Raw genomic sequence first — 17,144 nt, forward strand, 5'->3', positions numbered from 1 at the left:
CCAAGTTTGTAATAAAAAATGATAAATCAATTAGAGCAGTTCCGCGAATGCTTTGAAAAATTGAAACAAGTTCCTTGCAAGCCGAATGTGACAAATCGTTTTTCTGTAACTGGTGACAAACTGTGCAAGCATCGTAATCGTGAAAAGAATTAAAAAGGGATGTTAGAAAAAAATACATGAGACCAGTTAAGACATGGTGAACGAATAAGAACTTGATTCATGTGATGAATCATGCATTAATTATTACTTAAGAGGATGAAGATTTGCAATATGACATTCGCAAGAAAAACGAGGAGTTGACTATTAAGAGATGAATCTGATAGACATGATTCCTTCGGCCAAAGATAGTCTTTGAAATTATCAACTTTGCAATTCCATGCCTCTATGAGAGGCACATTTTCCATACCCAAATTTGATGTGATATATTTGCATGAAGATGAATAAATTGAAAAAGATTCTTGAATCCAATCAGAAGTAGAATCTTGAAAATTTGAAAGATCATACTCGAAATACCAAACATTTTTCAAAAAGAAATTTTCATCAAGTGAAACCATGCAAAGAGAAGGATTGTGCAGGAAAAAATAGATCTGGATTAGTTTGGAGGGCTTACCAGAGTCGCGAGATATTGATATAACCGTTAACGAAAGTTGAAGTGCCTCAACTCCCTGGCAGGTCCCGAAACTTTCCAAGATTTTAAAAATTGCATCTTGAAGATTAAAACAGATCACGCATGGTATGAGGATAGCTGCTAGAAATGGTTTCAATAAATCCACTGCTCACTGGGTGGCATCCATCTCTGTCACTGATTTGACTAGAAATATCCATATTACTCAAGTCGAAAGATTCTTCTGATCACAAATTCGAAGATAGATGAATCGAGGAAATTTCATGAGCAAGTTGATTTGAAGAGTTGTCTTCATGAAAGTGAAGAGATGATGAGGGATGGGAAGAGTACTCAAAGATTTGATTGTTTTCATTTGCCTCATGGATAATATTACCAACTTGTTCCAATTGAGAGGTTAAATCAAACGCTGATGGACTTGTAGAACATGGAGTACCCTCGTCGCAAGTAGATGAATTGTAGACAATAGAGCACAAGAGATAGTGAGATGAAGAGGAAGTTTCGATAAGAACATATTATTTGACTGAATCAGACTCTGGATACATAGTAAAATCTTCATGAGAAACCAAAAGATCAGCTGACGCACCTGGGTATTCGTGATTGCATGCATCAATAAAGTCATCATCATTGGAATCGTTGTTACCCAAGGCTATGGGTGATTGAAATAATTGATTGCATTCATTTTTATACTGAGATGTGAATCATCCAAGAATGGAAGTGAATTTTTTTGAAACTGAGGGGAAAATATGCATAGTCCAGACTAAGAGAAACATTGCACAATCTAGATCAAGAGAAAAAATATGTGTAGTCTAGATCGAGGGAAAAATTTAAGTAGTCTAGACTGAGGGAAAAATTTGCACAGTCCAAATTGAGGGAAAAATTTACATAGTCCAGACTGAGGGAAAATATTTGTGCAGTCCAGACTAAGAGAAAAATTTGCACAGTCTAGACTGAGGGAAAAATTTGCACAATCTAGACTGAGGGAAAATTTTGTGTAGTCTAGATTGAGGGAAGAATTTGCACAGTCCAGAATGAGGGAAAAATTTACATAGTCCAGATTGAGGGAAAAATATGTGCATTCTAGATTGAAGGAAAAATTTTTGTAGTCCAGACTGAGGGAAAAATTTGCGTAGTCCATGTTAGACTCCGTCTTATGTCAGTGTGAGATTGATTCTTCTTCAAAACCCTGTTTTGAAGAAGAAATCATTAAATGTGGTGTTTTAGAATATGAAATTTATTCTCCAGCTCTTCAAAAGGCAGCAGCTTCCTCAGCTCCTATTTTTGCAAAAGCACAAACAAAAGAAAACAAAACATCATCAACAATCATGTCCATTTGTCTAATTTGGTCTAGAAGCTGTCTTGTTACAGTTGTCATTTGGTTATACAACTCTCCATACATTTGGGTGCTCAGATTTGGTTACTTAGCCAAGGAATCGCTGGAATGAAAGACATACTTTAATCTCTTGACAAGCATATGCCTGCGGCCTTGTTGCTTAAACCTTTGATAGTAGTTGAGCTGCAGGATTGTTGATATAAATGCATGTTCATTGCTAGTGTAATTTGGTATGCTAATGAGCAAGTATAATGCAGAGGATGCGGTTAATGAACAAATTGATCTGAATCGTCGATAGGCTGCACTTGCCCTGAGAGAACAGTGTTATGAGGTTGTGATGAATGCTCTTCGATCATTAAAAGGTGAACCTGGTCAGAAAAGACTTCATAGAGAGTTTGGATCTCCTGTCCGACATACTGCAAGCCGGCCTTTGCTTGACCAAGCATCTCAAGAGCGATATATACGTCAAATTATTCAGCTTAGTGTTCGATGGCCTGATCAAGCTTTTCATGAATATTTGTATCGAACAATGATTGAACTTGGGCTTGAGAATGAACTGCTGGAGCTTGCGGGACCAGATCTGGTACCTTTCTTGCACAGTGCAAGTCGGGAGCAATCAAAGTCTGGAAATTTAATAATCAAATCAACAATGCCTTCCGCTCCTTCATCCATTACTCGTACACGACAAGCTTTGAATCTTGAGCAAGCCAAATACCTGGAACTTCTCGCTCGTTACTATGCATACAAAAGGCAGCTGTGATGAAACCGAAGGGCTGAACTTGCACAAGATGCTACGGGTGCTTTTGGGTGCATCTAATTCTGGAAGGATGCATGGGATAGGTGTTTCCCAACATAATTCTACTTTGGAAAGAAGGCATATTCTTGGAGGAATGTGGTCTGTGTCATTATGTAAAAATGGATTTGTTATTAGTCAAGGCACTTTACCATTTTCAAGGTGCTAGGTGACTTTGTATGAGAGGACAAATAATCTCCAATATCAGCCTGCTAAATGTTGCTATGGTCTTATACAACCGAGCATGCCTAGCATGATTCGTCAATCAAACAATCTTACAGTGCTTGCTCACACAACTATAGTTCTAGTACTAAGGTTCTTCGGGATAATAATTTGTCAAGTGCAATCTTTTATGAGGCAAAAAATGATTTTTAGAGATGCTCAAGGAAAGAATATGAGGTTCAGTAACTTTCTATATTTAAAGCTTTTACGGTTATGTTCTCCTTTAGTTCATAAGTTTGCTAAAAGTTTATTAGAGGAAATGAAGAACTACTCTCGATTGTGCATATCAGATCATTTGCAGATTCTTAACAAGGTGTCCTTCCTTATGGGATATAGCAGTGTAGATGATTTGATTGGCCATGAACGGGCTTTAAGAGAGTGTGCACGCCTGCTTCAAAAAGGGCCAAGTTCTTCACATTGCTTGGCAATTAGTTCTAGACATTATGCAGATGAAGTGAGTGGGTATCTGTTATAGACATTTTTGTGCCTCGCGACATGGAGCATGAAATGTCAATAATTACAGGGATCCTCAGTCCCTAAACATGTTGTTCTTACCCCGAAAAGAACAAGGTCATCAAACCACAGCACTTCCAATCAGTTCTCCACCTGAAAACACTTCAAAACAGGCTAATTTTGGATCATGTCAGCTGCTACACTGAGCATCTGCGCTGGAATGCAACTGCTCCTCCTTGTACCTGCGCTGGAAGTCAAATCTAATGAAGGCTACCTGCGCTGGGCGAGATTGGCCAAGTGGCACAGTCATTCTGCAAGGTGTCAACTGCCCAGGAAGCTTCCAAACTGACACTTGGTTCATGAGATTCGCCCTGTGATGAGTAAGAGGTACTTGATCACCATGTGTAAGCAAGGATCTCCAAGTGGACTCAAAAACTGAAGATTAACTGAAGAGGGAGAGGACACTAGTCAGCTCTATGCCAGCCTCAAGCTGACTCATCCTCTCTTCTTCTCTCCTATATATAGAGCTCTTCTATGAGGTCTAGGGAGGCTGGAATTTTGTGTAAAGCAAGGAGGTGCTGTTGGTTTACAGTTAGAGCTATTGGGTGATTGTTTTACTAGAGGTGAAGAGGAGAGTTCTTGCTGCTGGGGAGGTGCTGCTGGATTGGAGCCATCAATGGTTGTAACCTTCTCAGAACCCTGTTACTTCTATCAATAAAGTTTTGCATGTTCTCCTATATACTTGTATTGCATTGATGTATTGTATTTACTTGTATATTTGATTCACTCTAATCCATGCATCAGTTATGAGTACATGTATCTTGTAGTTTCCTCTCTTGTTTTGTGCAGGATCTGTGTGTAGCTGGACCGGCAAAGAGAGCAAGGAGCTGGGAACAAGAGACAAAGAGAGAGGATAAGGATCGACTAAGCGAAAGACACCAGGTTGGTTAATCTTTTCTTCCTTCTCTCTGTACTTTCATAAAGGAAAATATCAAAGCTTTACTTTCAGTTGTTGCTAAAGACTGTCACCTTTAGAGTAGGGATAGGGTCATCCGAGTCGGATACTTTTCCCCACAACAAACTGGCGACTCCGCTGGGGAGCCTAGTATCTTGTTGGTGTTTGTAGTATTTTGCTATTCATTTCTTGAAGAAAAGAGTACCAAATCGAAAAGCTTTTGACTATATCAAAAGCGAAGTAGAGGGACTGCTACTCTTGCTCATTTGCTGAGCAAATTCAAGATTTGAAGAGCTGATCTACAAAAGACTCTTTACTCTTTGTGATAGCTTTTCATCCTCTTGATCATCCCTTAGCCTGTACTTGACCTATAGCTTTTTATTTCAGCAAAAACAGTGCATTTTTGAGCTTTTTATGACCCGGAATTCCTTGTAAACGCAACTCTCGTGTCTCAGTGCAGGCTGTCCACAGGCAGTCTGCATTTTAGCGCAGGTTCTCCCTTCGGGAACTGCGCTGAGAGTCAAACTGACAGACCAGAGCCTGCGCTGGTCCAGTTAGCCAGTGTCTTGCTGAGGTTTCCCATTGTGTCTTAGCCCTGTTTTCACTGATTTTTTGCTGTTGCTTGCTGGTCATTGTACTTGCTGTAAACCATTCTCCTTGACATTATTCCGCCTCAGTTGTGTGATGAAACTGTGAATGTTCTTTCAGTATTTCTTGTTTCAGTTACAGTTTCCCATTGTGAAAAGCGAACCAGTATAGCTGTGACCTCTTAGATCCTGAACTGTAAAAGTGTCTTTGTGATCTAAAGAGCTAGTTTTATTACTGTTCATGGCTGTTTGAGTTTGTTTGTTTTTCATTTTATGGTTTGAATCTATACATTTCCTGTGTTTAAACAAGTCGATCATAAGGTGTCTTTTTGATTTTGGACAAGCTTGTTTATTTCTACTTGAAATTAGATTCAAAATTATACAACAGTTTCCTTTCTGTCTTACATCAACATTAAGGATAATGAAAAGAAATACATGCATTGTGCATTTTGCATTTGACTGTGTGTTTGACGATTTAGGAAAATGTGCATTTTAGTGTGTGTTCTATGATCTGTGGAAAAAGTTGTGTCTTTCTTTTCCCTCAGTAGATTAAGGTTTTCAAAGTTGAAAGATTGAAAAGATTTGCTTCTCATCTTAGATTGCATATAGGAAGTTGTATATATACATCTCGTGGCGACCCTGAAAGGCAAACTGTTAAGCAAGATCAACATTAAAATAAACCCAATTTACATAACAACGCTTTGTAACATAACGCAAACATCTAGAGGTCTAGGTAGAGACGTGTTCCGGCGTCGTTAAACATAGTGACTGTCGATCTCTACGAAGTTGGGTGATTCCTCCTGAGAGTCGGTGGCACTAACACGGACTTGTGCTCCCACGTACCGTCGCGTATATTGGGAGACCCCTATAGGCTTTTATCCTTTATCCTTAGGAAACCGTGTCGGCCGCCCTACTGATCGCGATGCAGTGAACACAGCATTCACGAAGATCGACCACCCGTACCGTAAAACGTATTCTGTGGTTTCGCGAAAGGTTTGGCACACCCTCTGCCTAGATCTCCAGAGCAGTTTCTTTTGGCCTTTTTCAAACTCTATAACTGAAAAAGTCCAACCGAGCATTTGTCACTTCGGGCTCGTTAAAACATCGAAGGCGACTAGAGTCATCTTTAGCTTTTTCTCGACTCTTAAAACATGAAAAAGCAAGTTTGTGTCTAAAAGCGTCGTTAATAAAATTTATTTTAAGCGGAACATAATCACCTGTTATTCCCACGTTGATCTTTCAGTTGAAAAGTATGGAGCCCACCAACCAAGGAAGTAACCTTGGCGGAAGTCCAAATCCCTTCTCCTCTTGGGGAGATGTTGGTGCGCCTCATATGGCAACATTGTCACTTCCAGGATTGACAATTGGCCTACCTGTATGGCTCTTTTCGACTAATGTAGTCCAGATCGCCACTAATCCTGAGCAGTCGAATCAACAGTCAGAACAATCTAGAACTACCCACCAGCCTTCCACTTCTTACGATACTTCCTCTGATCCTTCATCTTCGCAAGGTAGAGCTGGCAAGAGTTAGCCTCCCAAGGAGAAGAAGGAAAAGAAGAAGAGAGAAAAGAAGCAGAAGGAGCCTATGGCGAAGGCGACTGGGGGCAAGCAGAAGAAAGCTGACAAAAACCCACACACTGCACCGACCGGGCCTAAATCGCCATGTGTCATTTGCAAAGGGACCCACTTTCATCGTGATTGTCCTTGTATTCCCCGGATACTAAAGGACTGGTCCCCAAGGTTGCACAATCCGGTAGCATCAACCTCTGGTTGTCATGTTGATTGCAATCCGTCAACTAATGAGAGTGAAGGACGAAGAAGGGGACCAAGATCACCCTGTCTATTGTGTGAAGGCAATAATGCCATCCACAAATGTCCATTCTTAGATGAGGCAAAGAGAGTTTTGGAAGATCGTCCGGTATCACCGTTACGACTTCCTCCTGGATACCAAAAACTCGCGCCTAATCCCTCGATAGTTGAAAATCCAGTTGACCCGCTTAAGTGGTCAGCTGAAGTGTTAGTCATTGAGAATGAACCTACTGAATCCAGACCAGACGAAAGTCTAAAGGTCGAAACGGCAGTTGACCCGGTTCTTCCTTCAGAGGTTCCATCGTCCAATGACTCCGTCATTGAAGACCCATCTTCAAATGACACCGTCGCCGAAGAGTCATCTTCATGCGACACCCTCACTGAAGAGAATAAGGATGACACCATCCAGGTTCTTTTCATCAGCACTGACTCTGATGAGCGTCAGGGCAATGCGCCCATTCCTTTATCGCAGGAAGGAACATCATCAGGGTCATATCCGGCCGTATATTCGGTCCCACCACCAAGCAACCTGGTTGTATCCTTTGATTGGAATCAACTAGGCAGACCCCGGTTACCAGCCAGAGTACCATTCAGAATCATTGTCCAGATCTATAGAATGATCATGGCTGGTACTATCATTGATGAAGGGGCGTCTGTGAGTATCCTTTCCTCTGTTGCTTGGAAAGCACTGGGTTCCTCGGCGCTTTTACCTGAGTTAAGAAATCTCTCAGGTTTTGACAAAGGAACCAGTCAACCATTAGGAATCCTCCCCAATGTGCCTGTTACATTGAAAGGGAAGACCGTTAATTTGAACGTGATGGTCGTCCAAGGACCCTTGGATTATAACCTACTCCTTGGGCGAGACTATATTTATTGCGTGGGAGCGATAGTCTCCTCACTCTTTAGAGTAATGTGTTTTCCACACGAAGGAAGGGTGGTCAAGCTCGTAGACCAACTTTCGTTTCCGGGATCTCGCATCGCAAATAGTCAAATACCATTCCTAAATGGTCTGTTCACTCAAGATTCGCCTCCGCCCCCAGTCCTCCTTCCCGATGAGTGCGAGTGATTCGGAAAGAAAGACTGGAGCCCAGGGGGCATGCACCCTGGTCTGCTTCGGGCAGAAGAAACCCTGGGTATAAGGGAGAATTTCCGCAGAAGAATATGACTAGTCCGTACCCCGTCCGAAAGAAGGAAGTGGGGTTGTTCTGGAATAGTGTTCTTTTGTTAAAGTTATGTGTTTGGCAAAAGAGTCATTCACCTTTGTCTAAAAAAGTGGGCAATGCCCAAGTAGGAATTCCCTTATCGCAACGAATAGTAACCATCTTTGAATTCAAGCCTCGCCCATTAAAACATATGTTTTGAAGGATAAGCAGGGGCAGCCTACAAAGTAGGGGACTATATTGTTGTGGCAGAGGGTAACCATCTTTGGACAACCCAATGATAGACACCGCCGAAGAAAGAGATTGATTTGCGGCAGCAAATAGAACCCTCTTCGGATAATAAGAAAGAGGCAAACCTCGTTGAGAAAGGGGCAGCCTCGAAATTCTACCCTATACCTGGGGGCATGCAAACTTTTGGAATGCAAGCAAGGGACGACTATTTATTTTTTTTAATTTTTTAGGTCCTCCCTTTAAACCTGTAGGTCTAACCCTTTAAACTCGTAGGATTAGCCGTTTCCGACCTTGCATGAAGAAATCCTGTGGGGCAAAAGTAAAATCTGCCAAAATTGGAGCATAGCTTTGTGAGATAAAGCTCCTTAAAAAATAGTTATCTCATAGGAGGCGTTCTTATTATGACTGGTATATCGAGCAGTTTTAGCATATAGTTCATGCTCTTTAAAAAATAAACGCAAAATTCGAGCAGTTTTATGACTGAATTTATGCTCGTTAAAAAATAGAAAAGTGTGAGCAAAAGTTTCCCCCAGAGTTCAAGCTCATGGAAAAAATGAACCTATCCCGGTAAATAACCTTTTGAGATTGTAAATTCATCAGCCATAAGAACCTTGATCGTGTTTTCATCCATCACCTCCACTGTTCATTTGGCCGATCATTCACTTCCATTTGTGTGTTTACCTCTTTTGAGAAACAGCTGCGAAGAGTGATTTCACCTAGCCATCCTTGTGACACTGTCGTGATTGGAAAATTCCAATCTGTACCTGGAATCTGCTGCTATCCCTGTTTATCACTCGTTCCTCAAAAGACGAGTCTTCTTTGAGCTCTTTTCACTGACTCGTAAAATATGAAAAGTTTGCCGAGTTTTGGCCTTCCAGCTCGTTAAACGACCGAAACGCTATCCCTCCTCTAGATTTTAATCTTTTTGGACCTGAGGGATTATTGCACAAAAAGATCGAGCGCTTGTCTTGTTCGGCTCGTAAAAGTACCGAATAGCCATCCCTTCTGTATTGTTTTATACTTTTTCGGACTTAAGGGATTAGATAACGAAAAAGGAATCATGGAGTTGACTTTCTGTACCTTTTCAGACTCTCTAAAAATGAAAAGGACCGAGTTTTCCTTGTCGTTAGACTCGTTAAAATAATTAAATAGCGACAAACTTGTCTTTAGACGAGAACGAGTTTCCCTATCGCTAGGCTCGTTAAATCATAGCGATGGGCTTGCCCGAAGGGCAGGTTATAGAACAAGCATATGTTATCCTCCTCAAGCTTGACAAAAATAAAGAGGTACTGGTCAGAAATGACTGGGGAAAAATTGGGAGAACATCAAAGTTTAATGGTAGCAAGTCACTCTTGAACATGACACTTTTCCTCCGTACCACATCGGGTTGGGTTGTTTCATTCACCGGTCTCATCGCCATGGTCCTCGCCAAACCATCCACATTTGGGGTAATGCTACCGATCCATCGCATCAGTGTCGTTATATGTTCAAGAGGGGTCATTCTGAAAGTGTCAACCGTGTCCCATCCACTGCCATACATTATCCTTCATCCATTCATGATCGCCACCCTGAATCATATGTCACAGTTTGTTTTCACCTCCACTAAAATCATTAGCTCCGTTCCGTGTCATTGATGTGGGATTCATTAAGGCCCTCCTTTGACGGATCGCTTCTTGTCGACTTCAGCTCATTATCCAAGAAGTTGATCTAGGAACAACCCCCATCAGTACTTTGAAGCTTGCATGCCTCAATGGCAAGTTTCTCACTTCCGGCGACAGGTATACATCAATGACCTTCGACCAGAAGATTTTGCGTGGCGTTCGACGCCAAGTCCTTTATTCACGCCACGTGAATTGTACTGCAGTACCTTGAGGGTCATTATCATTATCGGTGATTTCTCTCGCGCTTGTTAACGGTTTTCATCATTGACCGGTAATCAAGCGATGTCTTTCCATGTTCGACTTCAGCGAAATTCTCACATGGATCGACTTGTACTTAGAGTGAAGATCGAACGAGTTTGAAGACCCCGGATCTAGTTTCATCCATTCGGGCTGCGATACATATTCAGGAAATATAAAAGCATTTGTCATGTACATCATTGCAGCAGATGATCATCCTACTCAAAGGATGATAATTTCAGCAGAAAATTATCAGTCTACCATCAGACGATCGTCTGTTCTATGTACCAAAATGTATTTATAAAGCTGAGCATGGGAATGCCCGCCTCAGCTAGATCATGAAAACAGAATGAAAAATAATGTATTGTATTGTATTATATTACAGGGCACTCCTCAGCACTGGAATGAACTTCGGACCCTCTAGATAAAGCATTTCACCCGATAAACGGCCTCATACTTTAGGGGGCAACTGTTATAGACATTTTTGTGCCTCGCGACATGGAGCATGAAATGTCAATAATTACAGGGATCCTCAGTCCCTAAACATGTTGTTCTTACCCCGAAAAGAACAAGGTCATCAAACCACAGCACTTCCAATCAGTTCTCCACCTGAAAACACTTCAAAACAGGCTAATTTTGGATCATGTCAGCTGCTACACTGAGCATCTGCGCTGGAATGCAACTGCTCCTCCTTGTACCTGCGCTGGAAGTCAAATCTAATGAAGGCTACCTGCGCTGGGCGAGATTGGCCAAGTGGCACAGTCATTCTGCAAGGTGTCAACTGCCCAGGAAGCTTCCAAACTGACACTTGGTTCATGAGATTCGCCCTGTGATGAGTAAGAGGTACTTGATCACCATGTGTAAGCAAGGATCTCCAAGTGGACTCAAAAACTGAAGATTAACTGAAGAGGGAGAGGACACTAGTCAGCTCTATGCCAGCCTCAAGCTGACTCATCCTCTCTTCTTCTCTCCTATATATAGAGCTCTTCTATGAGGTCTAGGGAGGCTGGAATTTTGTGTAAAGCAAGGAGGTGCTGTTGGTTTACAGTTAGATCTATTGGGTGATTGTTTTACTAGAGGTGAAGAGGAGAGTTCTTGCTGCTGGGGAGGTGCTGCTGGATTGGAGCCATCAATGGTTGTAACCTTCTCAGAACCCTGTTACTTCTATCAATAAAGTTTTGCATGTTCTCCTATATACTTGTATTGCATTGATGTATTGTATTTACTTGTATATTTGATTCACTCTAATCCATGCATCAGTTATGAGTACATGTATCTTGTAGTTTCCTCTCTTGTTTTGTGCAGGATCTGTGTGTAGCTGGACCGGCAAAGAGAGCAAGGAGCTGGGAACAAGAGACAAAGAGAGAGGATAAGGATCGACTAAGCGAAAGACACCAGGTTGGTTAATCTTTTCTTCCTTCTCTCTGTACTTTCATAAAGGAAAATATCAAAGCTTTACTTTCAGTTGTTGCTAAAGACTGTCACCTTTAGAGTAGGGATAGGGTCATCCGAGTCGGATACTTTTCCCCACAACAGTATCCATCTTCACTGGATTACTCTGATGTTTTAGAAGTTTGTCTGAAACTCTCGTCTATTCATTTGGGAAGTAGCCCACAATTGGATCTATATAGTGCAGTCTAAAGGAGACATTGATGAAGTCTGTGAACTAGTTAATGGTGCTGAGCTGGTTTTAGGAGAACAAGACAGTTTCAATGCTTATTTATTAAAGGCTATGAAAAACAATAATGGAGCTGCAGTACTTCTTCTAAGTGATGTATTTGGATTTGAAGATTCTGGGACAAGAGACTTTGCTTATCGCCTGTCATGTAATGGATATAATGTCTTGGTGCCAGACTGATACCAAGGAGAACCTAAGTGAATTTGAAGAATGGCGTAGGAAACATCTACCACAGAGAGGTGCGAGTGACATCGACATATCTACAAAATGGCTTTTAGATGAGTTTAGTGCAGCTGGAATATCAGACAAACTGGGCATTGTAGGATTCTGTTTTGGAGGTGGCCGCTTAGTTGAAACTCTGGCTAGAGACACACAATCTCATTTTGGTGCAGCTGTTTGTTTCTATGGAATGAGATTTGATCCATCCTTGGCTTCTCAGCTGAAAATACCGGTGTTGTTTATAGTGGGTGAGAATGATCCTCTATGCCCTGTAGATTTGTTACGTCAGATGGAAAGCCAAATAAAAGGATCACAAGTCTGTGTTTATGCTGGTAGAGGCCATGGTTTCGCTCACCATCCCGATTCTCTTGAGGAAGACGAAGACGCTGAAGATGCATTCAACATCATGAGAAATTGGCTAAATAAGTACTTAGTTCAAAATAGAAACGTTATGGAATAAGAGCAGTCTTTTCCCATTTAGATTGTATTTTTAATGAAAACATGAATTTTTTGCCCCCGAGTTCAACTGTATCATAGCGTTTTTGGTGATAAAAGGACCAAACACCACGAAGACATCTGTCACAGCAGAAAAACAGGGTCAATTCGCCTATTTTTATCCTCAGTCCTGATTCAACAGGATCTGCGCTCCATGTGTCGGCCATTAGAGGATTTTAGGGAAACGCTGTTCTATGTTTAGCATAGATGAAACGCCCTTTCCTAATTTTTGTAATTGTAGTTGAAACAACACCTTTGTTGTTGGGTCGATTTGTTTTTCCCTTAGCAACATTTATTTAATAATCATTTTTGTAAAGGAGTGGAAGGGGAGAGAGAATTCTGAGTGCTGAGAGGTGTGTGTAACAGAGCTTCATTGTACAGCTTTTGACAGAGATTTTTAATTGAGTTTCATAGCTCTGACTTCTGAGATTCCTGTGGTATGAAAGTTAGCATAAGTTTTTCTTCTATTTCATATGTAAACTGTTATGTTTCATTTCACTTCATGATCATTTCTAATTGAACAAATGAGGTGTTTAGGTAGAATTCATAGTATTATATGCTCTGCCTATAAGTTTGTTCATATTTAATGTTTTCCTCTGTTTGACAAGGATTCATCTCCTATGCCCTTGTCAGCTCCTCAGCAGTCTTGCCATCCCATTTAATCTAAATTTGATGTTAAATTTCTTGCCTACCTTGCCTCAGTCGATAATCTTTGTTTTTTTTATTATATTTCTCTGTTCAAGCTGTTACTTTGCCCATGCAGCCCAGAAAAACCCCGTCATTTTATTAAAAAACCCTTTTTATCAGTTTACTAGCCTAAAATCAGTGTCACCCTATTGGTCATCTCATTCATTGAAGATCTCACCGAGATAGACCGGAGAGAGCCCTCTCCTGCCCCGTAGGGCTAGCTACGAGGCTAAGTGGTTTGATGTTGCCTTGAGGTTTACCTTTCTCAGCCTAAGGTGAAATTTCAAGCGCTAACAGTCCAGATTAAGGGGAAAATTTTCGCAATCCAAACTGAGGGAAAAATTTGCACAGTCCAGACTAAGGGAAAAATTTACGTAGTCCACATTGAGGTTTAGGGAGATAGATTGATTCTTGTGCTTACGCAGTGCACAGTTCAGGTCAGGATGGGAGGAATGATTGCACAATCCTGAAGGCCAAGATAAGGCCTTGAGCATAAGAACTGCATAGTGAAACAACTCTAAGAGGCATGGACTGTGCATTGTGTGGTGCCAAGATGGAAGGTCACACCTTGAGGTATGGAACTGCACAATGCCCAGTCTAGGAAGACCGAGTGAAGTAAAGTTGTTGGTCGAAAAGCCTCTTTGGAAATGGTTAGTGTCAGACCAGTGAGACTAGTGTGTGAGGTGATAAAGTTTTGACTGTGATCTCACACTTAGAATACAGACGACACAATAACATAGATCATCGATGACATATAAATAATGCTTTTACCTTTGTGTGACAACCTTATGACCAATTACGACAAGTGCGTTGGCATTATGATACAGGTGTTGTCCTTGATGGAAACTCACTGAGATGTCATATCATAGTGCAGTAGGTCAATAGCAAAGAATTAATGATCAGAGAGAGGTATACGTAGGTTCATATTGACAAAGGAGCGTATACACGCGGGTTAACAGACCAAAAGGAGCGTATAATGTACACACGCTCTTTCACAAAAGGAAAGGCACATATATCTTGAAAAAACTAAGTTTTGGTCCGAGGTATTTGGTCCATGGTATTTTGATCCATGGTATTGGTCCAAGGTATCTAGTCCAAGGCATTGACCCAAGGTATTTGGTCCAAGGTATTGGTCCTAAGTGGTTTTGGTCCATGGTATTGAGAAAGGCCTAAAACTATAAAAGGAGGAGAAGATCATTAGGCCATGTGTGCAAGTATTGAATAGCTAATGAAGTATGAGATCCAATATGAAGGTTCTGGGTTTGTGATGCTTTGCTAAGGATGCACCTATGTGGCGAATGAAGGTTTATGGACCGAGATCATGAAGACTAAAATTCATTATCATTATATGGTATGAATAGTTCAGATCTGAATACTGACACATGTTTAATCCTTTATATATGATGATCTGGGTATGTTTGAAGTAGAAAATTGCAGCGAAGCTATAAGTAATTATTTTTAGATTTGTACGCTGGTTCCCTTTGGTAAAAGGGCGTATACACACTGGTTCGACACATCTAAGTAGCGTATACCTTATGAACTTGATGGTTGAAGTATCAATTGCTTCTGATTGCTTGTTACAGAGATCTGGGTTCTGCTCTGTGTTCTAGTGACTGTGTTTTGTTGACTGTGCTTCGAAAATTTAGATAGATGGATTGATTCAGTTGTGGGTGATTCAGAGTCTCAGAGATTGGTAGATGCAGATGTATTTGATGATTATATTTCAATTATGATTTATGAGCTTCAATGTTGTTGATGGGTCCAGTATGAAAATTGGATGAAACATGGCCTTTCAGATTGTGGTGTTGTGTTCCAGGAGTATCCAGTCTGAAAATTTATGAAACGTGGTCCCTGGAGGAAGAGAGAAGGTCGTAGCCTTTTGTAGGCTAGTGCCTATGTACTGGTAAACATATTGGCCAGTACAAGAGCCAGGGGGTTATAGCTCCATTCTAGTATAAGCTAGAGAATGAGAGAAGGTTGTAGCCTTCTACAGGTGGGTGCTTGCGTACTGGTATGAGTCTGCGCCAGTACAAGATTGTAAACAAGTTTTTCTTATTAAAGGAAGACAACCGTAGGTGGTTTTTGTCCCGCATTGGGTTTCCACCTTATATCTTGGTGTTCATGTGTGTGCTGATTTGTTCTTACTGCACCTGGTTACTGTTTATATGGTTAATGAAGTTCTGATGCACTAATTAAAGATCAACATACGATGAATTAACTGAATCATAAGTTTGCTGGATATACGCTAGTTGCATTAAACATAGTTTTGTGTACACACAAGTTCCCTTAACTGAAGTAGCGTATTTGAATCTGATTATGGAAATGAAAAAGTTATTGATTTGCTAATACTAATTGACACCCCCCCTTCTTAGTATTATTTCCAACAAAGTGTGACACTTAAGATACACTTTGCAACGACTGTGACAACACTTCTGCAACAATGCTCAAAACTTTGTAAATGAGTGTGAAAAATGTTTGAATGGTTAGAACAACTCATAGAAAGAAAGATAGACCCTCAAAACCATCCGAACAAGATTCTTCACATTGCACAAAAACCAATCATGCGAAAAGATGACAATATACCCAATTTGCAAAGGGGAGAAAAAAACTTCAAGAAAGTACATGAAATGAGTTTCAGTGTTTGCGAAAACCATGTGCAAGACCAAGGAATGCTCTAAAATTGAGTGTAAGGCAAAATTTTGGAGGGTGTTGGAGAAAATACAAAAGGTATATTAAACCATGGTTTATAATACTTAATATTTTCCTAAATTCGCTGCAAGTATTAATGTACTAGATTTCATTTGAGATGCCAACTCCATTAACAAATTTGAAGGGGAACACCTATTGGGGAAAGGTATAATGAATTAAGTGACATGTAAGTAGATAGTGAAGATTTATAAACATTTTAATATTCATTTTTATATACATCGTACTTATTTAATTTTTAGTCTTCCTACATAATCGACCATTATTACGATGGTATACCATGGAAACTAGTTATATGTGAATTGTTTATTTTGATATAGTTGGACAAGAGTGGGATGCAATACATTTATAAATTGCAAACAATATTGATTGGATGGACGTATGGATTGAATGACGTAAAAAATATAATGATGGTAACTTATCATAGGGTGGTGTGGCTACATTGGTCAAAGAAGCTGAACAAAACGGTAACAAAGATACCAATCTTACAGAGAGGGAAATTGATTTAGCAAATGGTTTAAAAGATAAACATGCAAACATATCCACCCATACTATATTTATATATATGACATGTTTGTTTTCTTTATTTTCATAATTTCCAGGTACAAATATGTTTATAAATTGACAATGCATCTCTTTACATGCTTGACATATTGCAGCTGAAACACTACAAGGCTATGTGGTGCAATGGCCACAAATTTTGCATAAAAAATTTGGATGAAAAGATGAAAAATTATGGTAGCGAGATTACTGCAATATTTCAGGTTAATAATGTTTCCTCTAGAAGTGGCAAACATCTAACAATCTATGAAAATCGATACTATGGGTATTTGGAACATATACTTGAGTGTGACTTTAAATCCTCCAGAATAGTTTTGTTGGACGTCAAATGGTACAAACTATGAATGAATGAACGTGACCCTAATATAACTATTATTGAGCATGCTAATGGATTTACCATGGTTAATACAAGGAATATTTAGGTAGGTTCAGAGCCCTATGTTCTTCCAAGACAATGTGAATAGGAATTTTACTTATAGGTTCCAGGTAGAGGGGATTGGTCATATGTTGTTAGATATGATCCAATAGGAAGGATGATAAAGTATAATGTAGTGGAAGAAGATTATATTGAAGAAGAATATGATGTAGAGGAGAACTATGTAGTGGAATAAGATGATATTGAGGAAGAATATGATGTAGAGGAGCAATTATTTCATATTTCAAACGAATATGTCAAGGAAGTTGAAGAAGATGATAAATTGGGACAATGTTTTGGATGGATGATATTGACAATGT

At 40.2% G+C, this 17,144-nt stretch overlaps 1 pseudogene; it reads left to right on the forward strand.

The window, feature by feature from the left end:
* The first annotated feature begins 3,229 nt into the window (after positions 1-3,229).
* On the forward strand, positions 3,230-12,420 carry LOC149180420 (uncharacterized; annotated as a pseudogene).
* The last annotated feature ends 4,724 nt before the right edge of the window (positions 12,421-17,144 follow it).

This window comes from Pinus tabuliformis, chromosome 3_2 (genome assembly GCF_031772625.1).
Source record: "Pinus tabuliformis cultivar Carrire ecotype Pingquan chromosome 3_2, CPIR1, whole genome shotgun sequence".
Lineage (NCBI taxonomy): Eukaryota > Viridiplantae > Streptophyta > Pinopsida > Pinales > Pinaceae > Pinus > Pinus tabuliformis.